Raw genomic sequence first — 27,114 nt, 5'->3', positions numbered from 1 at the left:
GATCAGGACGATTGGGTGACATTCTTGCCGTTGGCTGAGTTTGCCCTTAATAATCGGGCTAGTTCCGCCACCTTGGTTTCGCCTTTTTTCTGCAACTCTGGTTTCCATCCTCGCTTTTCTTCGGGTCATGTGGAGCCTTCTGACTGTCCTGGGGTGGATTCTGTGGTGGATAGGTTGCAGCAGATCTGGAATCATGTGGTGGACAACTTGAAGTTGTCACAGGAGAAGGCTCAGCGCTTTGCCAACCGCCGCCGTGGTGTGGGTCCCCGACTACGCGTTGGGGATTTGGTATGGCTTTCTTCCCGCTTTGTTCCTATGAAGGTCTCCTCTCCCAAATTTAAACCTCGTTTTATTGGGCCTTACAAGATATTGGAAATCCTTAATCCTGTATCTTTTCGTCTGGATCTTCCTGTGTCGTTTGCTATTCACAATGTATTTCATAGGTCCTTGTTGCGGCGGTACATTGTGCCTGTAGTTCCTTCTGCTGAGCCTCCTGCTCCGGTGTTGGTTGAGGGCGAGTTGGAGTACGTGGTGGAGAAGATCTTGGATTCTCGCCTCTCCAGGCGGAGGCTTCAGTACCTGGTCAAGTGGAAGGGCTATGGTCAGGAGGATAATTCCTGGGTGGTCGCCTCTGATGTTCATGCGGCCGATTTAGTTCGTGCCTTTCATGCCGCTCATCCTGATCGCCCTGGTGGTCGTGGTGAGGGTTCGGTGACCCCTCACTAAGGGGGGGGTACTGTTGTGAATTTGCTTTTTGCTCCCTCTAGTGGTTACTAGTTTTTTGACTCTGGTTTTTCTGTCATTCCTTTTATCCGCACCTGGGTCGTTAGTTAGGGGTGTTGCTATATAAGCTCCCTGGACCTTCAGTTCAATGCCTGGCAACGTAGTTATCAGAGCTAGTCTGCTGTGCTCTTGTCTACTGATCCTGGTTCCAGTTATATCAGCTAAGTCTGCCTTTTGCTTTTTGCTATTTGTTTTGGTTTTGTATTTTTGTCCAGCTTGTTCCAAATCTATATCCTGACCTTTGCTGGAAGCTCTAGGGGGCTGGTGTTCTCCCCCCGGACCGTTAGACGGTTCGGGGGTTCTTGAATTTCCAGTGTGGATTTTGATAGGGTTTTTGTTGACCATATAAGTTACCTTTCTTTATTCTGCTATCAGTAAGCGGGCCTCTCTGTGCTAAACCTGATTCATTTCTGTGTTTGTCATTTCCTCTTACCTCACCGTCATTATTTGTGGGGGGCTTCTATCCAGCTTTGGGGTCCCCTTCTCTGGAGGCAAGAAAGGTCTTTGTTTTCCTCTACTAGGGGTAGCTAGATTCTCCGGCTGGCGCGTGTCATCTAGAATCAACGTAGGAATGATCCCCGGCTACTTCTAGTGTTGGCGTTAGGAGTAGATATATGGTCAACCCAGTTACCACTGCCCTATGAGCTGGATTTTTGTATTCTGCAGACTTCCACGTTCCTCTGAGACCCTCGCCATTGGGGTCATAACAGAGTAGTCTGCACTTCACCCGGTGGCCCCGGACGCGCGTTTCGCGGTGTAGCTTTATCAACAGGGTTCACCCATTCCTCTGTCTCCCGTGCTTTTATCCACCACACACCGGAAGTGTGGTTGGTAATCGGCGCATGCGCACCGGCGCACCGCACCAGCAACAACTGAAGGCCGTCACTGCAGGGCGCACATAGGGCGGAAAACCGCCGTGTGACGTCATGTGATGTGCGCCCTGCATCTATAGATGGCCACCAGAGGGAATCGGTAAGGGGAGCGTCCACTGCGCATGCGCACACACCAGCGGCCATTTCTAAGAAGCCCAATGAGCGCGGCCATATTTGTGGGGACATGAAAAATAAGAAAATACTAAACTAAGGAAAAAATTCCAGTGAAATTATAAAATAACATGCGGTTTAGTGGCCATTAGTGTGGGGCATAGTGACCGCAATCATAGATGTAAACTCCACACAAATAGTGGAGAACTACAAAAAATATTAATTACTAATAGCAACGTGACAATTAATATATTGTAATGGCAACAAAGTGAACATATATTTAAAATTAACATATATTTAAAAATTCCATAGACCATACGCGTCATAACAATTGCATGAATAGCGAATAAGAAAACACTTTGTGTAATGTGTAAAAGTGCAGCTTTAAAGGGATGAGAATTTTCCAAGGGTCTTCAAAATTCCATATAGGACCATCAAACAATGCGGCTGGCGCTGTTGAAAGACATCAGGGCTCATGGTCGTTGTGTATAATAAAAATAATATAAAAACTAGAAAACACAAAAGACAAAAGAACAAGTTAAAAACGAGTATGGGGACAGGGACAATCATATACCAAAGGGCAGGGAACAAATGCCCAGCCTATGTCCGATCGAGACACTCCGCACAAGGCGGACGAAAAGAGGGAAAAGATAACCATGGACCCATCACATCACAAGAAGGGAGCAAAACTAAGTTGTTCATTAAGCCCTCTCGGGGCCATGGTGTCAAGGGTGATGATCCACTTGCATTCACGTTGTGCCAGGACCTTAACCATATTGCCACCCCTGATGCCACCATGGACCCTATCGATGCCTCTCACCCTAAGGCCAGTGGGATCCGATCCGTGATGCAACCGAAAGTGCCTAGGTAGAGTTTTCAGACTAGATATATCTAAGGCTTCCTTCCCCGCCACAATATCCCATACATGTTCGCGTGTCCTAACCTTCAATTCCCTAGATGTGAGACCAATGTAAATAAGGGAGCAGGGACACGTCGCATAATATATCACATAGGTGGTATTACATGATATAAATTCCCGAATCTTAAATTCCCTGCTCCCATTAGATGTCTTAAAGGTCCCACATCTCAGGATGTTAGGACACGCGACATATGAACCGCAGGGAAAGCAGCCCTGTCTTGGGCCACCTGTGCCAAAGGGGTGCCTGGTTTTTGCCACATAGTGGCTTCTCACCAGGTTATCCCTTAGGTTTCTACCCCTGCGTTGTGTCATCAAAGGGAGTTGGGTGAGTTGCGAAGCCAGAATATTATCCGTTAACAGAATAGGCCAATGTCTGTTAAGGCTTTCACGGATCAGATTCCACCGGCAATTAGACGTGGAGATGAACCTGACCTCAGGATCCCGAGTTGACTTATTAGATTTAACTTGGCGCAATAGGTCCTCCCTGCGTGAAGACCTAGCCCTTCTATATCCTGCCCTGATGCACCGACGACTGTATCCCTGTTGTGATCCTAATGGCAGAGGATCTCAGGGTCTTCAGCAAAGTCTGCAAACATAAAAACTAGCTCTTAGGGAGGTGGTAACTGAGCTGACCACATACCTGATCCTAGCCCACAAATAATAGCAGCCGGGGAACGTGCCTACGTTGGTTCTAGACGTCTCGCGCCAGCCGGAGATCTAACTAACCCTTTCAGAGAAAATACAGACCTCACTTGCCTCCAGAGAAATACCCCAAAGTAGATACAGGCCCCCAACAAATAATAACGGTGAGGTAAGAGGAAAGGACAAACGTAAGTATGAACTAGATTCAGCAAAGAGAGGCCCACTAAATAATAGCAGAAATATAGAAAGCGGACTTATGTGGTCAGCGAAAAACCCTACTAAAATATCCACGCTGAATATCCAAGAACCCCCGTACCGACTAACGGTATGGGGGGAGAATATCAGCTCCCTAAGAGCTTCCAGCAAAATCAGGAATCAAATTATGAACAAGCTGGACAAAAAACAGAATAATACAAATAAACAAAAAAACAAGAAAGCAGGACTTAGCTTATGTTGCAAAAATCAGGACCAGTAGACAAGAGCAACCAGACAAGGACTGATTACATGGATGCCAGGCAATGAACTAAGACTCCAGGAAGTTTAAATAGAAACACCCAGAGTCTTAACGAACAGGTGACTACCAAGCTGAGGAAAGAGAATCCAAGAGCCATACCGCGAGTGACCACAAGAGGGAGCCCAAAAGTATAGTTCATAACATATCCCCGGGCTCTAAAGCGCTCAGTGAGAATGGTAGACTGTCTCTCGAAGCGGGCCTCCTTAGAGCAAACCCGCCTGTTCCTCAAGAATTGCCCAACTGGGATGGCTTTAATGACTGAATAATTGTGTGCCGAGGAGTCATGCATTAAAGCATTTACAGATGTCTCTTTCCTGTATAGATCGGTCTCAACAGAGCCATCCTCGGCTACACACAAAGTGATATCCAGAAAATCAATTTTACTCTTGTGCCAAGTGTATGTAAATTTTAAATTGAAGTTGTTATCATTAAGTTCCTGCATGAATCTGGTCAGGCTGGTCTCGCCACCGTTCCAAATCATAAGAACATCATCGATGTAGCGAAACCAGCCTACCTCCGGGTCCGCGGCATGTGCCCCGTCACCCTGAAAAATATGCCTTTCTCAAAAACCTAAAAATAAATTTGCATACGACGGAGCACATGCCGCGCCCATCGCAGTACCCTGTGTCTGCAAATAAAATTTATCTTTAAACACAAAAAAATTGTGAGTTAAAACAAATTCCAACAACTCCAAAATAAATTCCAAAAAGTGGCCATCCCAGTTGGTACTCTCGAGGAAGAAGCGGGCAGCCCTCAGGCCATCTTCGTGTCTGATAGATGTATACAGAGACTCTATGTCAATTGTAACCAGAAGCATGCCCGCTTCCAGAGACAGTCCATCAACCCTTCTCAATACGTCAGTAGTGTCTCTGACATAGGAGGGCAGAGTCTCCACCAGTGTCTTTAGGTAAAAATCAATAAATTTACACACATTTTCACATAGCCCTCCTATGCCAGAGACAATAGGACGGCCCGGTGGATTAACAGCGTGCTTGTGCACCTTGGGCAGGACATAGAAGGTGGCAACCTTAGGAAATTTGGGTAATAAACCATCTAATACCTTTTTGGGTATGATGCCCAGCTCATAGGCAGGTGCCACAATGTGTTCCAATTTTTTCAAAAATACCTGAGTGGGGTTCTGGGCTAAGACACGATATGTCTCTTTATTTCTAAGCTGCCTCAAAGCCTCTCTCTCGTATTTCTCGACTGGCCAGACCACCACATTCCCCCCCTTGTCCGCTGGTTTAATGACCACCGTGTCAAGGGACTGTAGTTCCTCCAATGCCTCCCTTTGACATAATGTCAAATTGTCCCTGTACATGCCTCTGGGTATCCTCATAAGGTCCTCAGAAACTAGCCTACAGAAGATGTCTATCTGGGGGCATAGGGACAAAGGGGGGAAGGTGGTAGATCTGGAAACAATCGATGTTGGAAATTTACCTATATGGTCAGGCTGTTGTTCCTTCAGTAGATCTTCCAATGCCGAGAGTGCTGTAGCCTCTGCATCATTCAGTGTACCACAACCAGCATTTTTCTGACCATGTAGTTTCCTGAGTAGAAGCTTTCGGCAGAACATTACTGGACAGGACTCCGGATACTCAGGGGAGCGCACATCACATACACCAGCACCGCCTGCACCCCAGCACATTAGGGAGACTAGGGAGATCGTCATGGGACACTCGTGGATTTCTGCGGACAGGGAGTATATTGGTTGTTTGCTATTTTAATCTTTTTTACAGATGACACTGGCTTCGGAGAACAAAGTGACAAGTAATGATGAGTATGTACACTATGTTTAATGTACTGTATGTCTGTATGTATTGTATGTAATGTATGAATGTATTGTATGTAGTATTTATGTAGTATGTATGTAATATGTATGTAGTATGTATGCAGTATGTATGTAGCATGTATGTTGTATGTATGTAGTATGTATGTAGTATTATGTAATGTATGTAGTATGTATGCATGTATGTAGTATGTACGTAGTATGTATGTAATGTATGTAGTATGTATGTAGTATGTATTTAGCATGTAGTATGTATGTAGTATGTATGTAGCATGTATGCAGCATGTAGTATGTATGTAGCAAGTATGTAGCATGTAGTATGTATGTAGTATGTAGTATGTATGTAGCAAGTATGTAGCATGTAGTATGTATGTAGTATGTATGTAGCAAGTATGTAGCATGTAGCATGTATGTAGTATGTAGTATGTATGTAGCATGTAGTATGTATTTAGTATGTATGTAGTATGTATGTAGTATGTAGTATGTATGTAGTATGTATGTAGCATGTATATAGTATGTATGTAGTATGTATGTAGCATGTATGTTTGTAGTATGTATGTAGTATGTATGTAGTATGTAGCATGTATGTAGCATGTATGTAGTATGTATGTATGTAGCATGTATATATGTAGTATGTATGTAGCATGTAAGTAGCATGTATGTAGCATGTATGTAGTATTTTTTTTTACATTCAACACATTAGCCGGATGATGGGAGTACTACTGTCCCATCATTGGCTAATGTGTCAGTCACTGTCACTGTAGCAGGCATCGTCCGATGGAACTTGTAGTCCCATCAGATGATGCCTGCACAGACACAAAGACCCCTGGCAGGCCCATACAGACCCCCGAGAGGCCCGCACAGACCCCCCGGCAGGCCACACAGACCCCCCGGCAGGCTGCGCAGACCCATGAGAGGCCGCACAGACCCCCCGGCAGGCCACACAGACCCCCGGCAGGCTGCACAGACCCCCGAGAGGCCGCACAGACCCCCCTGCAGGCCGCACAGACCCCCCGGCAGGCTGCACAGACCCATGAGAGGCCGCACAGACCCCCCGGCAGGCCACACAGACCCCCCGGCAGGCTACACAGACCCCCGAGAGGCCACACAGACCCCCCGGCAGGCTGCACAGACCCCCGAGAGGCCGCACAAACCCCCCTGCAGGCCGCAAAGACCCCCCGGCAGGCCGCACAGACCCCTGGCAGGACCGAACAGTCCCCCGGCAGGACCGAACAGACCCCCGGCAGGCCGCACAGACCCCTGGCAGGCGGCACAGACCACCTGGCAGGCTGCACAGACCCCCGAGAGGCTGCACAGACCCCCCAACAGGCTGCACAGACCCCCGAGAGGCCGCACAGACCCCCGGCAGGCCGCACAGACCCCCAGCAGGACCGCACAGACTGTCGGCAGGCCACACAGACCCCCGGCAGGCTGCACAGAGCCCCCACGGTCCCGCACAGACCCCGCCCGCTCACCGCCCACGCACCCACCACGCACCGCCCACGCACTGCCCACACTCAATTATAGTGCATTATTGCACTATGGGAACTTCCGATTCCAGTATCTGATATCGCAAAAATATCGGAACTTGGTATCGGAATTCCGATACAGCGAATATCGGCCATACCTGATATTTCCAGTATCGGAATGCTCAACACAACACTAGTCCTGGCATTTGAAATCACACAGGCCCATATTGTCCTGTCACCAAGCACTAGATGGGATATATTACTAACTAGCTGTACTACCCGGCTTCGCCCGGGGTAAAAACTGCTGTTAGCAAAATAGAATGTGTTAACAAAAATTTATTCTGCACAAAAAAAACACAAAACAAATAGATAGAAATGTAATTATTAAAAGGCAAAAACTAAGCTAATAGAAGCATTTTACAACATATATTTGAACACCAGAGATATTCCACACAGATTTAACTAAATTGGCCAAATAATGTGAAGTAATCTTCTACTACTTATTCGAGAGCCTTTTGATAAACGACATTCTTAGTTTTTCCTTCAGGTGCAAAGACAAACAGATTTTTGGCTGTTCCAACTCTTGAACAGGCCACATAAAGTTGACCATGAGAAAAGCATGGAGATTGTAAATCTAAGCTAGCTGAAGAGCCCGGCATTGCCTGGGCATAGTAAATATCTGTGGTTAGTTATAGCACCTCACTTCTCTTATTTTCCCATCACGCCTCTCATTTTCCCCATCACATCTTTCATTTTCCCCCTCACATCTCTCATTTTCTCCCTCACACCTCTCATTTCCCCCCTCACTCCTCTTATTTTCCCCCTCACTCCTCTCATTCCCCCCTAACACTTGTCATTTCGACCTCACATCTGTCATTTTCCGATCACTCTACTATTTTCCCTCACTCCTCTCATTTTGCACTCACACCTTTTCCTTTTCACCTCACACCTCTCATTTTCACCTCAGTATATACATGTTTGTCATCTCCCTTATATATAGTATATACCTGTATGTCATCTCCTGTATATAGTATATACCTGTATGTCATCTCCCCTGTATATAGTATATACCTGCTGTGTGTCATCTCCCCTGTATATAGTATATACCTGTATGTCATCTCCTCCTATATATAGTATATACCTGTATGTAATCTCCTCCTGTATATAGTATATATCTGTGTGTCATCTCCTCCTGTATATGGTATATACCTGTATGTTATCTCCTCCTATACATAGCATATACCTGTATGTCATCTCCTCCTGTATATACTATATACCTGTAGGTAATCTGCTCCTGTATATAGTATATACCTGTGTGTCATCTCCTTCTGTATATAGTATATACCTGTATGTCATCTCCTGCTGTATGTAGTATGTACCTGTATGTCATCTACTCCTCTATATAGTATATACCTGTGTGTCATCTCTCCTGTATATAGTATATATCTGTGTGTCATCTCCTCCTGCATATAGTATATACCTGTGTGTCATCTCCCCTGTAAATAGTATATACCTGTGTGTCATCTCCTCCTGTATATAGTATATATCTGTATGTCATCTCCTCCTGTATTAGACCTCGTTCACACGTTATTTGGTCAGTATTTTTACCTCAGTATTTGTAAGCTAAATTGGCAGCCTGATAAATCCCCAGCCAACAGTAAGCCCACCCCCTGGCAGTATATATTAGCTCACACATACACATAATAGACTGGTCATGTGACTGACAGCTGCCGGATTCCTATATGGTACATTTGTTGCTCTTGTAGTTTGTCAGCTTATTAATCAGATTTTTATTTTTGAAGGATAATACCAGACTTGTGTGTGTTTTAGGGTGAGTTTCGTGTGTCAAGTTGTGTGTGTTGAGTTGCGTGTGGCGACATGCATGTAGCGACTTTTGTGAGATGAGTTTTGTGTGGCGACATGCGTGTAGCAACTTTTTGTGTGTCGAGTTGCATGTGAAAGGTTAGTGTAGCAAGTTGTGTGCAGCAAGTTTTGCGCATGGCGAGTTTTATGTGTGGTGCCTTTTGAGTATGTGCAAGTTTTGTGTGAGGCAACTTTTGCATGTGTTGCAACTTTTGTGCATGTGGCAATTTTTCCGCGTGTGCAAGTTTTGCGTGTGGCGAGTTTTCCATGAGGTGAGTTTTGCACGTGTGGCGAGTTTTGCATATGGAGAGTTTTGCGCGTGGTGAGTTTTGAGCGGCGACTTTTGTGTTTCAACTTTTATGTGGCGAGGTTGGTGTATGTGTGGTGAAATGTGCGCTGAGGGTGGTATATGTGTTCGAGCACGTGGTAGTGTGTGGTGCATTTTGTGTGTGTGTTCATATCCCCGTGGTGGTGTGGTGATTATCCCATGTCGGGGCCCCACCTTAGCAACTGTACAGTATATACTCTTTGGCGCCATCGCTCTCATTCTTTAAGTCCCCCTTGTTCACATCTGGCAGCTGTTAATTTGCCTCCAACACTTTTCCTTTCATTTTTTCCCCATTATGTAGATAGGGGCAAAATTGTTTGGTGAATTGGAAAGCGCGGGGTTAAAATTTCACCTCACAACATAGCTTTGACGCTCTCAGGGTCCAGACGTGTGACTGTGCAAAATTTTGTGCCTGTAGCTGCGACGCCTTCAACACTTTTCCTTTCACTTTTTCCCCATTATGTAGATAGGGGCAAAATTGTTTGGTGAATTGGAAAGCGCGGGGTTAAAATTTCACCTCACAACATAGCTTTCACGCTCTCGGGGTCCAGACGTGTGACTGTGCAAAATTTTGTGCCTGTAGCTGCGACGCCTCCAACACTTTTCCTTTCACTTTTTCCCCATTATGTAGATAGGGGCAAAATTGTTTGGTGAATTGGAAAGCGCGGGGTTAAAATTTCACCTCACAACATAGCCTATGACGCTCTCGGGGTCCAGACGTGTGACTGTGCAAAATTTTGTGGCTGTAGCTGCGACGGTTCAGATGCCAATCCCGGACATACATACACACATACATACACACATTCAGCTTTATATATTAGATATTACCCTGGATAGAGGAAAGCAAGATTTACTACAAGACCAATATTTCTAATGATACCGGTGGCATGCTGGGGTAAGTGACTGATTCAGTGACTTTGTGCTACGTCTCAACTCTTAACAGTATGGGTATCTTGAGAACACTGATTCTGTTAACTATATTGCAGACAAGGTGGCCCATGACCAAACAGGCCCTTCTGGCATTTGCCAGAAGGCCAGTCCGGCCCTGCTCACTAATCATACAAGGAATTTTCCATTCTCTACCAAAAATGTAGCAGCATGTCTCCCCAGTGTCAGACTGGGGTTTTTAGTGCCCACTAGACGAATGCGAAGAGTCACCCTACAGCTGCAAGAAAATATTTTCTTTGTGGTTTTATGCTCAAGGACCAAGTGTTTTACCATCTTAAATTGCCTGCACTGTTACAATATACAGTGCCTTGTGAAAGTATTCGGCCCCCTTGAACTTTTCAACTTTTCCCACATATCATGCTTCAAACATAAAGATACCAAATGTACATTTTTGGTGAAGAATCAACAACAAGTGGAACACAATTGTGAAGTTCAACGAAATTTATTGGTTATTTTAAATTTTTGTGGAAATTCAAAAACTGAAAAGTGGGGCGAGCAATATTATTCGGCCCCTTTACTTTCAGTGCAGCAAACTCACTCCAGAAGTTTATTGTGGATCTCTGAATGATCCACTGTTGTCCTAAATGCCTACTGATGATACATATAATGCACCTGTGTGTAATCAAGTCTCCGTATGGTATCGGTGTACTTAGGAGAAATTGCCCAACAAATTTTAAGATCCATTTTATCCTGTTGCCCATGTGAAAATGAAAAAATTGAGGCTAAAAGAATTTTTTGGTGAAAAAAAAAAGTCCTGTTCATTTTTACAGATCAATTTGTGAAGCACCTGGTGATTCAAAGTGCTCACTATGCATCTAGATAAGTTCCTTGGGGGGTCTAGCTTCCAAAATGGGGTCACTTGTGGGGGAGCTCCAATGTTTAGGCACACGGGGGCTCTCCAAACACGACATGGTGTCCGCTAAAGATTGGAGACAATTTTTCATTCAAAAAGTCAAATGGCGCTCCTTCCCTTCCGAGCCCTATCATGCCCCCAAACAGTGGTCCCCCCCACATATAGGGTTTCAGCTTACTCAAGACAAATTGGACAACAACTTTCGGGGTCCAGTTTCTCCTTTTACCCTTGGAAAAATAAAAAAATTGTTGCTAAAACATAATTTTTTGTGACTAAAAAGTTAAATGTTCATTTTTTCCTTCCATGTTGCTTCTGCTGCTGTGAAACACCTGAAGGGTTAATAAACTTCTTGAATGTGGTTTTGAGCACCTTGAGGGGTGCCGTTTTTAGAATGGTGTCACTTTTGGGTATTTTCTGCCATATAGACCCCTCAAACTGACTTCAAATGTTAGGTGGTCCATAAAAAAATGGTTTTGTAAATTTTGTTGCAAAAATGAGAAATCACTGGTCAAATTTTAACCCTTATTACTTCCTAGCAAAAAAAAATAGTTTCCAAAATTGTTCTGACGTAAAGTAGACATGTGGGAAATGTTATTTATTAACTATTTTGTGTCACATACCTCTCTGGTTTAACAGAATAAAAATTCAGAATTTGAAAATTACAAAATTTTCAAAGTTTTCACCAAATTTCCAATTTTTTTCACAAACAAACGCAAAAATTATCGACCTAAATTTACCACTAACTTGAAGCCCAATATGTCACAAAAACATTTTCTCAGAATCGCTAGGATCCGTTGAAGCATCCCTGAGTTATTACCTCATAAAGGGACACTGGTCAGAAGTGCAAAAAATGGCCAGGTCATTGAGGTCAAAACAGGCTGGGTCATGAAGGGGTTAAGATTTGCAACAAGCCACCTGGGAGACACACCAAACATGTGGAAGAAGGTGCTCTGGTCAGATGAAATCAAAATCAAACTTTTTGGCAACAATGCCAAACGATATGTTTGGCATAAAGGCAACACAGCTCATCACCCTGAATACACCATCCCCACTGTCAAACATGGCGGTGGCAGCATCATGGTTAGGGCCTGCTTTTTTTCAGCAGGGACAGGGAAGATGGTTAAAATTGATGGGAAGATGGATGGAGTCAAATACAGGACCATTCTTGAAGAAAATCTGTTGGGAGTCTGCAAAAGACCTGAGACTGGGATGGAGATTTGTCTTCCAACAAGACAATGATCCCAAACATAAAGCAAAATTTACAATGGAAAGGTTCACAAATAAACATATCCAGGTGTTAGAATGGCCAAGTCAAAGTCCAGACCTCCATCCAATCGAGAATCTGTGGAAAGAGATGAAAACTGCTGTTCACAAACGATCTCCTTCAAACCTCACTGAGCTCGAGCTGTTTGCCATGGAAGAATGGGCAAGAATTTCAGTCTCTCGATGTACAAGACTGATGAGACATACCCCAAGCGACTTGCAGCTGTAATCACAGCAAAAGGTGGCGCAACAAAGTATTAAGTTAAAGGGGCCGAATAATATTGCACGCCCCACTTTTCAGTTTTTGAATTTCCATAATAATTTAAAATAACCAATAAATTTCGTTCAACTTCACAATTGTGTTGCACTTGTTGATTCTGCTCCAAAAATTTACATTTGGTATCTTTATGTTTGAAGCATGATATGTGGGAAAAGGTTGAAAAGTTCCAGGGGGCTGAATACTTTCACAAGGCACTGTATTTTTTTTTTATTTCATACGGCAAACAGCATAATAGAAAGAAATCTAAATGGCTGATTATTTTATTGTTTAGTGACTTCACATCTGTGAAAATATTCAATCAAAAGTATTCAAAAAGTTATACACACTATATAATCATCCAATTAAAAAGTAAAGGCTGTGGCACAAAAAAATGAGCTCTCAAGCAGATCCAGAAATAAAAAAAATTATGTATTTTAGAATATGGCAATGTATTAACAGAATAAAAATTTTCCCAAGTTTAGTTTTTTCTAGTAAACACAAGTAAAGCTATACTTATTGTTGTGTTGCTGTAGTCATACAGACCTGGAGAAGGATGTTAATGGGAACCTGTCAACAGGATTGTGCACAGTAACCTACACAAAGGGTTAGGTCGATGGCGTTATACTGAATAAAATGATACCTTGGTTGATGAAATTTGTCTTGTTGTTTCTTAATCTTTATTTTCAGTTTTGTGGTACTGATATGCTCGAGTCCTAAGACGGGGTTCATGTATGTGGTGCTCTGATTAGGCATTCATAATGCAGACTGCTGAGAGGTCACTGATCCCTTGGCGATCCCTGAGAGCTGCTACTGTGCGAGCGGCGCCATCTTTGATGAGGATTTTTTAAATCTTCTCTAGCAAGATAGCGACGCCGGCCCATGTGCAGTAGCAGCTATCAGATCTCTATACAAACCGATAGCTGCTACTGCACAGGTGTCCCGGGTGCCATTTACAAAATGATTTTTATTTCCTTGCTCAAGTAAATCTGCAAAAGGGATTAAGTGCACAGTAACCATGCGATTCTGCTGCAGTGCAGGGGCCAAGGCTGGCATCTGCCTGCAAAAGCCTTTATTTTTTTTATTCACTATGTGATGGTATTCATTATGCAAACTAGGGGGCAGGTCAGTGAGGGATCAGTGACAAATCAGCAATCTGCATTATGAATATCTTAATCAGAGCACTACATACCCCTACCCCACCTGAGGACACGAGAATCTCATTCACACAAAACTGAAAATAAAGATTAAACAACAACCACAAAACGGATTTCATCACCAGGTATCATTTTATTCAGTATAATGGCGCCGACCTGACACTGTGTGTAGGTTACTGTGCACAATCCTGCTGACAGGTTCTTCAGAGCACATGGGGAATGGCATTCAAATAAAAGCCATAAAACTGTGGCAAAATTGAATTTTCTTTTCAAATTGCACCCCATTTTGATTTTTTTTCTGCTTTCCACTTATAACTAATATTACGTGCTGCCATTAGAACCGCACGGAATCGCGGCTTTTTTTTCCGCAACATGTCAATTGTTTTGGCGGATCTGCAGCGTTTCTGCACCCATTGACTTTCATTGAGTCAGGCACATCCGCAGCAAACCCACAGATGTAAAAAAGGTCTGCGGTTTAGCTGCAGATGAAACGCTGCAGATCGGGAGGAAGGAGTGTGTGGGTGGAGTGTGGACCGAGCTATGTGCGTGTATAGTGTGTGTGTGGGTCTGCGTGTATGGGACTCTGTGTGTGTGCTTGTGTCCCTGTGTGTGTGTCTGTGTAGGCATTCATTCATACACATAACATACAACACATAACAAAGAGTACATACTTACCAAACACCTAGTCCCCGAAGCCCTAGATTCTCCTGTAATAAAAATAACATAATAAACTAACCTATACTTACCTTTCCGTCGTAGTCCAGTTAATAACAAGTGTCCCAGGACGATCTCCAGTGTAGAACAGTGACATCAGGCGATGTGAGCACTCTACAGGGGCCCCGCGATGACCTGGCAGCTGGGGTAATCCTCAGTGATGTATATCCCTCCGCCACTGCTGGGAGAGAGGTTACCCGAGTTCATTCTCTCGCCGGCAATGCTGTGTGAGAAAATTCCCACGCAACATTGCCTTAAAGCGAGAGAATGAACTCAGGTAACCTCTTCAGAGATGCACTGCAGGAGCCATTATCTCCTGTCAGTGCATCGTGGGAGGCCTATAGGGCAGTGACATCGCTCGATGTCACTGTTCTATAGGGGAGATCGTCGTGGGACACTCGTTATTAATTGGACTACGTCGGACAGTCCAAATAATTAACAGAGTATTTCTGATGTTTGACTTTGATATGTGAAAGTCAGGTATCAGTCAAGTATCAGAATCAGATATCAGAGTATTTCTGATGTTTGACTTTGATATGTGACCATGTCCTAAAATGAACACTATACTATAGATTGTTTCTTACTAGTCCAATTAATTGGTCCACCTGAGAGCAAGAAAAGATTGCCACTGGACGATTTCCTGTCGATTGGATCTCCAGCCCAGTCTACATCAACATATCCGGTTAAAATACATTTCTCACTTGCAGGAAGTTTCAGTTTAACACTGATAGTCCCTTTCAAACAACAGATTACTCTCTTCGCTGCATTCCAATCCATTTTGTTTGGCTTTGACACCTTCGTGCTCAAAATTCCTACTGCTGCTGCAATGTCTGGCCTTGTAACAGTCGCAAGATATAATAATTTTCCCATTGCCTTTCTGTATTGTTCATTATTTGGTAACAGATTCTGTTCACTATTTATTTCCTTCAGATCATTGGTTTCCATTGGAGACTTTACTGGTTTTGCATCTTTCAGTCCAAATATTTTGATTATGTCTTGAATCATGTGATTTTGATTAAAGGGAACCTGTCACCCCCAAAATCGAAGGTAAGTTAAGCCCACCAGCATCAGGGGCTTATCTTCTACAGCATTCTGTAATTCTGTAGATAAGCCCCCGATGTATCCTGAAAGATAAGAAAATGAGTTTAGATTATACTCACCCAGGGGTGGTCCCGGTATGATGGGCGTCACAGTCCGGTCCGGGGCCTCCCATCTTCTTATGATGGTACTCAGTTTGTGGCAAAATTTTGGAAAGCATTTTGCTCACGGCTGGGGATCAAGTTATCGCAATCTTCGGCGTTTCATCCTCAGTCAAATGGTCAGACCGAGTGTATGAACCAGAATTTGGAGCAGTATTGACGCTGCTTTGTTTCTGACAATCAGGAGGAGTGGTCGACGTTCCTTCCTTTGGCGGAGTTTGCCATAAATAATCGCCACCAGGAATCGTCTGGGGAGTCCCCGTTCTTTTGTGTTTACGGGCATCATCCTCAATTTTGTACTCTGCATCAGGGGGGCTCTGCTGGCGTCCCGGAGGAGGACCAGTTAGGAGCACAACTGTCATCTGTCTGGAGGAGAGTGAAACAGAGCTTGCTGAGTGTGGGTGCTAGGTACAAACGTGTGTGTTGTGAATTCTGTTTTTGGGCTCCCTCTGGTGGTTACTGGTGGTACTGGCTGACTTTTGTCTTGCACCTGTTCCCATCAGGAAACTGGGAGTTTCCTATTTAGTCTGGCTTCTCAGTCATTCTAGTGCCGGCAATCAATGTTACCAGAGCACCTCTGTTGCTTGCTCCCTGCTCCAAGTCTGCAATTCAGCTAAGTTGGATCTTTGGCATTTTTTGTGTTTGTTTGTCCAGCATGCATTTATATTTCTCTTGCTGCTGGAAGCTCTAGTGATCTGAAATTACTACTCCGGTGTCATGAGTTGATAACGGAGTTAAAGTAATTTCAGGATGGCTGTTTAGGGTTTTGAGGTGACCGCGAAGTCCTCTTTTGTATTTTCTGCTATCTAGTCAGAGGGCCTCTCTTTGCTGAATCTATATTCATACTGCGTACGTGTTTTCCTCTTATCTAACCGTTATTATATGTGGGGGGCTACTATCACTTTTGGGGTTTCCCTGGAGGCAAGCCAGGTCTGTGTATTCCTCTACTAGGGGGTAACTAGATCTCCGGCTGGTGCGAGGTGTCTAGGGATAATCGTAGCACACCCCCTGGCTACTATTAGTTGCGTGTTAGGTTCAGCGTCGCGGTCATCTGAGATTCCATCATTCCTAGAGCTAGTCCGTTTTTGCCTGAGTCCCTGCCATTGGGAACCATGACAGTATTGCCGGCCGCAAATGTATTAAAGGTATTGGCTGAAGAAAGAGAGAAAAGAAGAAGTTTCTGACACTTTTTTTTTTTTTTTTACTCAGAAGTTCTGTCTAGCCATAATTGCAATCTGCTGCTTTTTTCTCTCCTCTTAACCCCTGAATGGCTCAGATCTCAGCTGTTGAGAAATGGATATCCAGAGTTTAGCTACAGGCCTGAGTGCTCTTGCTTCTAAGGTTCAAAATATCCAAGACTATGTTATACATGCTCCTATGTCAGAACCCAAGATTCCTATACCTGAGTTCTTTTCTGGAGATAGATCTCGTTTTTTGAATTTTAAGCACAATTGTAAATTGTATCTTTCTCTGAGATCTCGCTCCGCTGGAGACTCCGCTCAGCAGGTTAAAATTGTGATTTCCTTGTTGCGGGGTGACCCCCAGAATTGGGCATTTGCATTGGCACCAGGGGATCCTGCGCTGCTCAATGTGGATGCGTTTTTTCTGGCACTGGGGTTGCTCTATGAGGAACCTAATTTGGAGATTCAGGCTGAAAAGGCCTTGATAGCCCTCTCTCAAGGGCATGATGAAGCTGAAATATATTGTCAAAAATTTCGAAAATGGTCTGTGCTTACTCAGTGGAATGAGTGCGCCCTGGCGGCGAATTTCAGAGAAGGTCTCTCTGACGCCGTTAAAGATGTCATGGTGGGGTTTCCTACGCCCACAGGTCTGAATGAATCCATGACTATGGCTATTCAGATTGATCGGCGTTTACGGGAGCGCAAACCTGTGCACCATTTGGCGGTGTCTTCTGAGCAGACACCGGAGATTATGCAATGTGATAGAATTCTGTCCAGAAGTGAACGGCAGAATTATAGGCGTAAAAATGGGTTGTGCTTCTACTGTGGTGATTCTGCTCATGTTATATCAGCATGCTCTAAACGCACAAAAAAGGTTGATAAGTCTTTTGCAATTGGCACTTTACAGTCTAAGTTTATTTTGTCTGTAACTTTGATCTGTTCATTATCATCTATTACTGTGGATGCCTATGTGGATTCTGGCGCTTCCTTGAGTCTTATGGATTTGTCCTTTGCCAGACGCTGTGGGTTTAGCCTAGAGCCTTTGGAAGTTCCTATCCCTCTGAAGGGTATCGACTCCACACCATTGGCTAGGAATAAACCACAATACTGGACACAAGTGACTATGTGTATGACTCCTGACCATCGGGAGGTGATTCGCTTCCTTGTGTTGCATAACTTGCATGATGTCTTAGTGCTTGGATTGCCATGGTTGCAAACTCATAATCCAGTCCTTGACTGGAAAACAATGTCTGTGTTAAGCTGGGGATGTCAGGGGGCTCATGGGGAAGTACCTTTGGTTTCCATTGCTTCATCTACTCCCTCTGAAATTCCGGCATTTTTGTCTGACTATTGTGATGTTTTTGAGGAGCCCAAACTTAGTTCTCTCCCCCCTCACAGGGATTGTGATTGTGCTATAGACTTGATTCCGGGCAGCAAGTTTCCCAAGGGTCGTTTGTTTAATCTGTCTGTGCCTGAGCATGCTGCTATGTGGGAGTATATTAAGGAGTCCTTGGAAAAGGGACATATCCGTCCATCCTCATCCCCTTTAGGAGCAGGTTTTTTTTTCGTGGGTAAAAAAGATGGCTCCCTGAGGCCCTGTATTGATTATCGCCTGTTGAATAAGATTACAGTCAAATACCAGTATCCTTTGCCACTATTGACTGATTTATTTGCTCGTATTAAAGGGGCAAAGTGGTTCTCTAAGATTGATCTTCGGGGTGCGTATAATTTGGTGCGGATTAAGCAGGGAGATGAGTGGAAAACTGCATTTAATACGCCCGAGGGCCATTTTGAGTATTTGGTAATGCCTTTTGGTCTTTCTAATGCTCCTTCAGTCTTTCAGTCCTTTATGCACGATATTTTCCGTAAATACCTGGATAAATTTATGATTGTGTATTTGGATGATATTTTGATTTTTTCGGATGACTGGGAGTCGCATGTTCAACAGGTTAGGAAGGTTTTTCAGGTTTTGCGGGCCAATTCTTTGTTTGTAAAGGGTTCAAAGTGTATTTTTGGGGTTCAGAAGATCTCCTTTTTGGGGTATATTTTTTCCCCTTCTTCTGTTGAGATGGATCCTGTCAAGGTTCGGGCTATTTGTGATTGGACGCAGCCTACTTCCCTGAAGAGTCTTCAGAAGTTCTTGGGCTTTGCTAATTTCTATCGTCGATTTATAACTGGGTTTTCAAGTGTTGCTAAACCTCTGACTGATTTGACTAAGAAGGGCGCTGATGTTGCCAATTGGTCCTCTGCGGCTGTGGAGGCCTTTCGGGAGCTTAAGCGCCGCTTTTCTTCCGCCCCTGTGTTGCGCCAGCCTGATGTTTCGCTCCCTTTTCAGGTCGAGGTTGATGCTTCCGAGATTGGAGCGGGGGCGGTTTTGTCGCAGAGAAGTCCCGATTGCTCAGTGATGAGACCATGTGCATTCTTCTCTCGAAAGTTTTCGCCCGCCGAGCGAAATTATGATGTCAGTAATCGGGAGCTCTTGGCTATGAAGTGGGCATTTGAGGAGTGGCGTCATTGGCTTGAGGGTGCTAGACATCAGGTGGTGGTCTTGACTGATCACAAGAATCTGATTTACCTTGAGTCTGCCAGGCGTCTGAATCCTAGACAGGCGCGCTGGTCGTTGTTTTTCTCCCGGTTTAATTTTGTGGTTTCATACTTGCCGGGTTCAAAAAATGTGAAGGCAGATGCCCTTTCTAGGAGTTTTGAGCCTGACTCCTCTGGTGATCCTGAGCCTACGGGTATCCTTAAGGATGGGGTGATTTTGTCTGCTGTCTCCCCAGACTTGCGACGTGCTTTGCAGGAGTTTCAGACTGATAGGCCTGATCGTTGTCCGCCTGGGAGACTGTTTGTTCCAGATGAATGGACCAGTAGAGTCATCTCGGAGGTTCATTCTTCTGTGTTGGCAGGTCACCCTGGAATTTTTGGTACCAGAGATTTGGTGGCCAGGTCCTTCTGGTGGCCTTCCCTGTCTCGGGATGTGCGTGCCTTTGTACTGTCTTGTGATGTTTGTGCTCGGGCCAAGCCTTGCTGTTCTCGGGCTAGTGGATTGTTGTTGTCCTTGCCTATTCCGAAGAGGCCGTGGACGCACATCTCTATGGACTTTATCTCGGACCTCCCGGTTTCTCAGAAAATGTCCGTCATTTGGGTGGTGTGTGACCGTTTTTCTAAGATGGTTCATTTGGTACTCTTGCCCAAATTGCCTTCTTCATCTGAGTTGGTTCCTTTATTTTTTCAGAATGTGGTTCGTTTACATGGTATCCCGGAAAACATCGTTTCTGACAGGGGGTCTCAATTTGTGTCTAGGTTCTGGCGAGCGTTCTGTGCCAGGATGGGCATTGATTTGTCTTTTTCGTCTGCATTCCATCCTCAGACTAATGGCCAGACGGAGCGAACTAATCAGACCTTGGAGACTTATTTGAGGTGTTTTGTGTCTGCTGATCAGGATGATTGGGTCGCCTTTTTGCCGTTGGCAGAGTTTGCCCTCAATAATCGGGCCAGTTCTGCCACTCTGGTTTCTCCTTTCTTTTGCAATTCAGGGTTTCACCCTCGTTTTTCATCTGGCCAGGTGGAATCTTCGGATTGCCCTGGAGTGGACACGGTGGTGGATAGACTGCACCGGATTTGGAGTCATGTGGTGGACAATTTGAAGTTGTCTCAGGAGAAGACTCAGCAGTTTGCTAATTGTCATCGTCGTGTGGGTCATCATCTCCGCGTTGGGGACTTGGTGTGGTTATCTTCTCGTTTTGTCCCTATGAAGGTCTCTTCTCCTAAGTTTAAACCTCGGTTCATAGGTCCTTATAAGATTTTGGAGATTCTTAATCCTGTATCTTTTCGTTTGGACCTACCAGCATCTTTCACCATTCATAATGTCTTCCATCGGTCGTTGTTGCGGAGGTACGAGGTACCGGTTGTTCCTTCTGTTGAGCCTCCTGCTCCTGTGCTGGTGGAGGGTGAATTGGAGTATGTTGTGGAGAAGATTTTGGACTCTCGCGTTTCCAGACGGAGACTTCAATATTTGGTTAAATGGAAGGGATACGGTCAGGAGGATAATTCTTGGGTGACTGCCTCCGATGTTCATGCCTCTGATTTGGTTCGCGCCTTTCATAGGGCGCATCCAGATCGCCCTGGTGGTTCTCATGAGGGTTCGGTGCCCCCTCCTTAAGGGGGGGGTACTGTTGTGAATTCTGTTTTTGGGCTCCCTCTGGTGGTTACTGGTGGTACTGGCTGACTTTTGTCTTGCACCTGTTCCCATCAGGAAACTGGGAGTTTCCTATTTAGTCTGGCTTCTCAGTCATTCTAGTGCCGGCAATCAATGTTACCAGAGCACCTCTGTTGCTTGCTACCTGCTCCAAGTCTGCAATTCAGCTAAGTTGGATCTTTGGCATTTTTTGTGTTTTTGTCCAGCATGCATTTATATTTCTCTTGCTGCTGGAAGCTCTAGTGATCTGAAATTACTACTCCGGTGTCATGAGTTGATAACAGAGTTAAAGTAATTTCAGGATGGCTGTTTAGGGTTTTGAGGTGACCGCGAAGTCCTCTTTTGTATTTTCTGCTATCTAGTCAGAGGGCCTCTCTTTGCTGAATCTATATTCATACTGCGTACGTGTTTTCCTCTTACCTAACCGTTATTATATGTGGGGGGCTACTATCACTTTTGGGGTTTCCCTGGAGGCAAGCCAGGTCTGTGTATTCCTCTACTAGGGGGTAACTAGATCTCCGGCTGGTGCGAGGTGTCTAGGGATAATCGTAGGCACACCCCCTGGCTACTATTAGTTGCGTGTTAGGTTCAGCGTCGCGGTCATCTGAGATTCCATCATTCCTAGAGCTAGTCCGTTTTTGCCTGAGTCCCTGCCATTGGGAACCATGACACGTGTGGCTGACAGTAGACGGGTGTGCAGCGCCACAGAGTCCTGGTCGTTGCAGTACTGTGGCTCCACCACTAAGGGGAGCCATGGTACGTCTGATGGCACTGAAGGAGTTCATCTGACCAGGTATCACAGACACCAATACATTTCACCGCCGGGCCTCCAGGGGGAGCTAAGGGTTCTATTCATTAGGCCACTCCTCACATACTGGTAAAACTGGGGGTCAGGCAGGAAGTTAGGGATGGGAACTGACTGGATGGGAACCAGGCAACACCTTGTGGCAGAGGGTGTTGCAGGGGAAGATTCGGTAGGGTCTGTCAGGTTTTGGACCCTGATGGAGGCCTAGCAACAAGGAAGAAGGTTACGGGACCGTGCCTGCGCAGTATAGCGGCGGTGCCCTAAGAAAGGATAAGAAGCAAGATAGATTGTGCTGAGTGAGAAACGAGATCAAAGCAAATAGGAGAATTCCAGTAGGAGTCGTGCTGTAAGACTGAGGCAACATCCTACTGAGGCGCACAACCGGTGGCCGGAACGCCGAGGAAGTATTTATACATCTAGCTTCAAGCAATACTTCAAACCAACGGCAGGACAGTCAGTCATAGGTGGGCTGTCTCACACCAATCACCTAAGAAGACATAGGGGGCAACCTGTGGAGAGGGGCGACTCTAGGGTCCCGGAAGAGCTCCGAGCCTACCCGTCATACGGGTGCCGTCCTAACCATAACATCGGGAGGGACGGAGGATTAGCAGAACATCATCTAATTGAGTTGTGAGGGAACGAAACAGACACAACAGTTGTGGGGTACTTTCCGTAAGCACAGCAGGGAAGGACCGCAACACATAGCGCTAGCAGGAAGGCACAGATTTCCACCTGCAAAGAGAACTCTGGAGGTGCCATTGGACCGGCCGGACTTGCGCAGCCTGGTTATCTAGATTCCGGACTGAGGACCCAGAGATCTCCAGTAAAGAGGTAAAGAGACTACAACCTGGTGTTCTCGTTATTTACTGCGACCGGCACTTCACAACTACACCATCATTCACCACCACTCTTTCACCGGACGTCCCCCACTGACCAGCAGGGTCACGGACCGGGTCTAGCCACCGTGACAACCCCAGAACAGAGACTCAGAGGCCCGGTACCGGGTACCCCTCGGCCCTGCGGCAGTGGGGGCGCCGCAACTTGGCGTCACGAACAGGATCTACTTAAGCCTGAAGAATCAGGTCATGTGTGCCTTGGAACTGTGAAATACTGTGCTTGGACTGTACTTTATTGAAAAGACTGTGTGCTGCCATTACTACAAGGATTGCCGCCAAAACCGCCGCCATTGCAGCGCTGAGAAGAAGCGCAGGAGAAGAAGAGGGGCGTGGAGTGGGCGTAGACAAGCTGGAGAGCGCGAAAGACAATGGCCGCCCAGTCTAAATATCTTGGCCCCTTGAGGACGTGTCCGTCAGCAGCCGAGATCCACCTCCTGATCCTCAATGGTGGGCAGAGACAACGAAAACGAAACCGCCCACGAAGAAGAGAGCGGGAAAAGGACCAGGAAGAAGAAGTCCGCGACATGGAGGACGCCATGGCCAGCCGCCCGGAGCCGGAGCGTGGGGTCGGAGCCGAGGACTCCCCCAGCTACCCGGAGGGGCACCGCAGCCAGACCTCCAGAGTTGACGCTGACCTCCTGCAGGCCAGAGCGGACGAGTTCGGCGACCAACTCCGGCGGACGCAGCTGAGCACCGAGGCCGAGTGGAAGAAGACCATCATCGGGAGCCTCACCAGACGCCTGTCGGCAGCCTCGCTTGGTCCGGAGCAGGAAAGAAGGTCCAGCGCTCCGAAGCTGGAAAGCAAGGCCCTGCCGGAAAGCGAGATGCTGCAAGCAGAGATGACAACGCCGCAGCACAAGGCCCTACAACCAGCGTTCCAGACCCCAGCGGAGATGGAGCAGACCAGCACCAGAGGAACCGCATCTGAAGCAGGTAGGAAGAACGACCCTGCCCTGATGAGTGACACCACTCCAGTGACTGCTAGTGCCACCGCTCCTGACTCCGTTCCAGTGACTGATCTTGCAGCAGCGCTACCTGCTACCCTGACTAAGACTACCTCTGAACTGACGAGTTCCAGCACTACTACTACAGAATGCATTATCTCTACCATTGAACTTACTACCAAAATTGACATTCGAACCCAGATTATACCTGAAAAACCGACTAGTGACATTGATACCGCATCGGATGAGAAGTCGAACAGAGATCTTCCCAGGCCAGGAAGTGTTCGCTACCAACTGATGCCTTGCAACCTACTATGAGGATAAACCTCGGAACCACGAGTATGTAAATAGTTACTGTTCTACTGTTTTGCTGCTAAACCCGTCCAGGGTTAACTCTTAAAGGGATCCCTTTGTTGACCCGGGATCCCTATTGTTTGCTTGTTTTTTCTAAGTTTGCACAAGTTTCCAGAACTGCTGAGATCATGAACAGTGCATGATACAAACTTTTTGTAAATAGTTGCACCTTCTTAAAGGTGCACCCTACTGGTTTTACATAGAAAAAAGGACTCTTTGCGAAGATACCGCACCGGAGCCTTTGCTGAGTAAGGACTGGTAGCCTGAGAAGATATGCTACCTCATAAAGACTTGGTCCCCTCTTAAAGGGGATGTCCACGTATTACGCTGATGAACCGTATTGCTTAAAGACAGATAGGAAGCAATAATGTCCTAGCAAGAGAAAGTGATAATGATGCTTACTTGAAAGAGAGTAATAATGTTGGTATGAAAAAGTTAAATGTAGAAAACGGGTTTATTGTAAAGAAAGAGTTTAATAATGTGTTACAGAACGAGGACAGAAAGTGAACCCGTAGGGGTTAGTCAGTGAGTCGTCCTAGGAGCCATATAGAGATGGCTCAGTGCTCTTAAACTGAAAGTAATGTTATGTTCTATACTGTGTATAGTAGTTGAAAAGGCAGAAGGCCTGGGCTGAAAGGGGCGGTCCTGTACAGAAAGGAGAGGCAGAAGGTCTGGTGCCGTTAGGACAGGCGGTCCTGCAGACTTAAAGAAGGAGAATGTAAAGTTAAATTGCCTTATAATGTGATTATAAGAGGGTCTTTAGCGGATGCTGAGTGTACGTCCTTAAAGGCAATGTTGAAGTATTGTTTAAAAATTTGCACTGAGTAGAATACCCGGTTGGGTAACAGAAGTTATTTATAGCCTGTTGCTGTGATATTTAACCATGTTTTGTAACGTTCAAGTGTCCTCACCTCCCATAATGGGAAGCTTTGTTCAAATATGCTTATTGTTTTGCACTCACAAATATTGTATGTCTTTTTGCTAACCTGTATTGTCGTTTTCTTCCCAGTCCCGGAGTACTGGATTTAACCGGGGGGAGTGCAGCGCCCCAGAGTCCTGGTCGTTGCAGTACTGTGGCTCCGCCACTAAGGGGAGCCATGGTACGTCTGATGGCACTGAAGGAGTTCATCTGACCAGGTATCACAGACACCAATACATTTCACCGCCGGGCCTCCAGGGGGAGCTAAGGGTTTTATTCATTAGGCCACTCCTCACATACTGGTAAAACTGGGGGTCAGGCAGGAAGTTAGGGAGAAAGCTGACTGGATGGGAACCAGGCAACACCTTGTGGCAGAGGGTGTTGCAGGGGAAGATTCGGTAGGGTCTCTGTCAGGTTTGGGACCCTGATGGAGGCCTAGCAACAAGGAAGAAGGTTACGGGACCGTGCCTGCGCAGTATAGCGGCGGTGCCCTAAGAAAGGATAAGAAGCGAGATAGATTGTGCTGAGTGAGAAACGAGATCAAAGCAAATAGGAGAATTCCAGTAGGAGTCGTGCTGTAAGACCGAGGCAACATCCTACTGAGGCGCACAACCGGTGGCCGGAACGCCGAGGAAGTATTTATACATCTAGCTTCAAGCAATACTTCAAACCAACGGCAGGACAGTCAGTCATAGGCGGGCTGTCTAACACCAATCACCTAAGAAGACATAGGGGGCAACCTGTGGAGAGGGGCGACTCTAGGGTCCCGGAAGAGCTCCGAGCCTACCCGTCATACGGGTGCCGTCCTAACCATAACATCTTGAGGGACGGAGGATTAGCAGAACATCATCTAATCGAGTTGTGAGGGAACTTAAGAAACAGACACAACAGTTGTGGGGTACTTTCCGTAAGCACAGCAGGGAAGGACCACAACACATTGCGCTAGCAGGAAGGCACAGATTTCCACCTGCAAAGAGAACTCTGGAGGTGCCATTGGACCGGCCGGACTTGCGCAGCCTGGTTATCTAGATTCCGGACTGAGGACCCAGAGATCTCCAGTAAAGAGGTAAAGAGACTACAACCTGGTGTTCTCGTTATTTACTGCGACCGGCACTTCACAACTACACCATCATTCACCACCACTCTTTCACCGGACGTCCCCCACTGACCAGCAGGGTCACGGGCCGGGGCTAGCCACCGTGACAACCCCAGAACAGAGACTCAGAGGCCCGGTACCGGGTACCCCTCGGCCCTGCGGCAGTGGGGGCGCCGCAGGTGCCAGGTCCGGACCTGAGTGTGGGTGACTGGGTGTGGTTGTCCACAAAAAACATAAAACTCAAAATACCATCCCTGAAACTAGGTCCAAGGTTTATTGGTCCATTTAGGGTCGCCGCCATCATTAACCCGGTAGCCTACGTATTGGAGCTTCCTACGGTTTATAAGATACACAACATGTTCCACAGATCGTTATTAAAAAAGGTGGTGGGTTCCATGGACGCGACACCGATGCCATCTCCAGTTTTGGTGGATGGCAATTTGGAATTTGAAGTCTCCAAGGTGGTTGACTCTCGTGTAGTGCGCCGCACATTACAGTACCTGGTACACTGGCGTGGTTATGGGCCGGAGGAGAGGTCTTGAGTACCAGCCTCGGACATTCATGCGGACCGGCTGGTCAGTATGTTTCACCGCTGCCATCCAGGCACGCCGGGTCCTATAAGTCGTGAGGGCCCTGGGGTCCCTTGTAGAAGGCGGGGTACTGTCATGTCGGACGCTATTCACACTAGGGCGTCCGACAGACAGCGGTAATTCTGCATTCATCCACTATACGCTCAGTGGCGCCTACTAGATTTTATCTAGGTTGTCCAGGGTTAATTTAGCTGGTACTCGGGTTGGAGGCTGGGTCACGCCCACTGCCTTTAAATAGTTTTGCTGGACTTTGGGCGTCGCCGATTATAGCTTGTGCCTCGTGCCTAGTGATTCCGGTCTGGAGTGGTGGTCTTGGAGTAGAAATATTGTGTCTGGTTATGTATCCTTTGTCATATTTCTCCTTCCTATATTTATATTTGTTTTGCCCTGTGCACGTTATAGTGTTTTCCTGTGTGTCTGCGGCATGGTGCAATTTTAGTTTTCCCTGTCT

The sequence above is a fragment of the Ranitomeya variabilis genome, chromosome 2, assembly GCF_051348905.1.
Source record: "Ranitomeya variabilis isolate aRanVar5 chromosome 2, aRanVar5.hap1, whole genome shotgun sequence".
Taxonomy (NCBI): Eukaryota; Metazoa; Chordata; class Amphibia; order Anura; family Dendrobatidae; genus Ranitomeya; species Ranitomeya variabilis.
The sequence above is the reverse complement of the archived record's forward strand: the minus strand, read 5'-3'. Positions refer to the sequence as shown.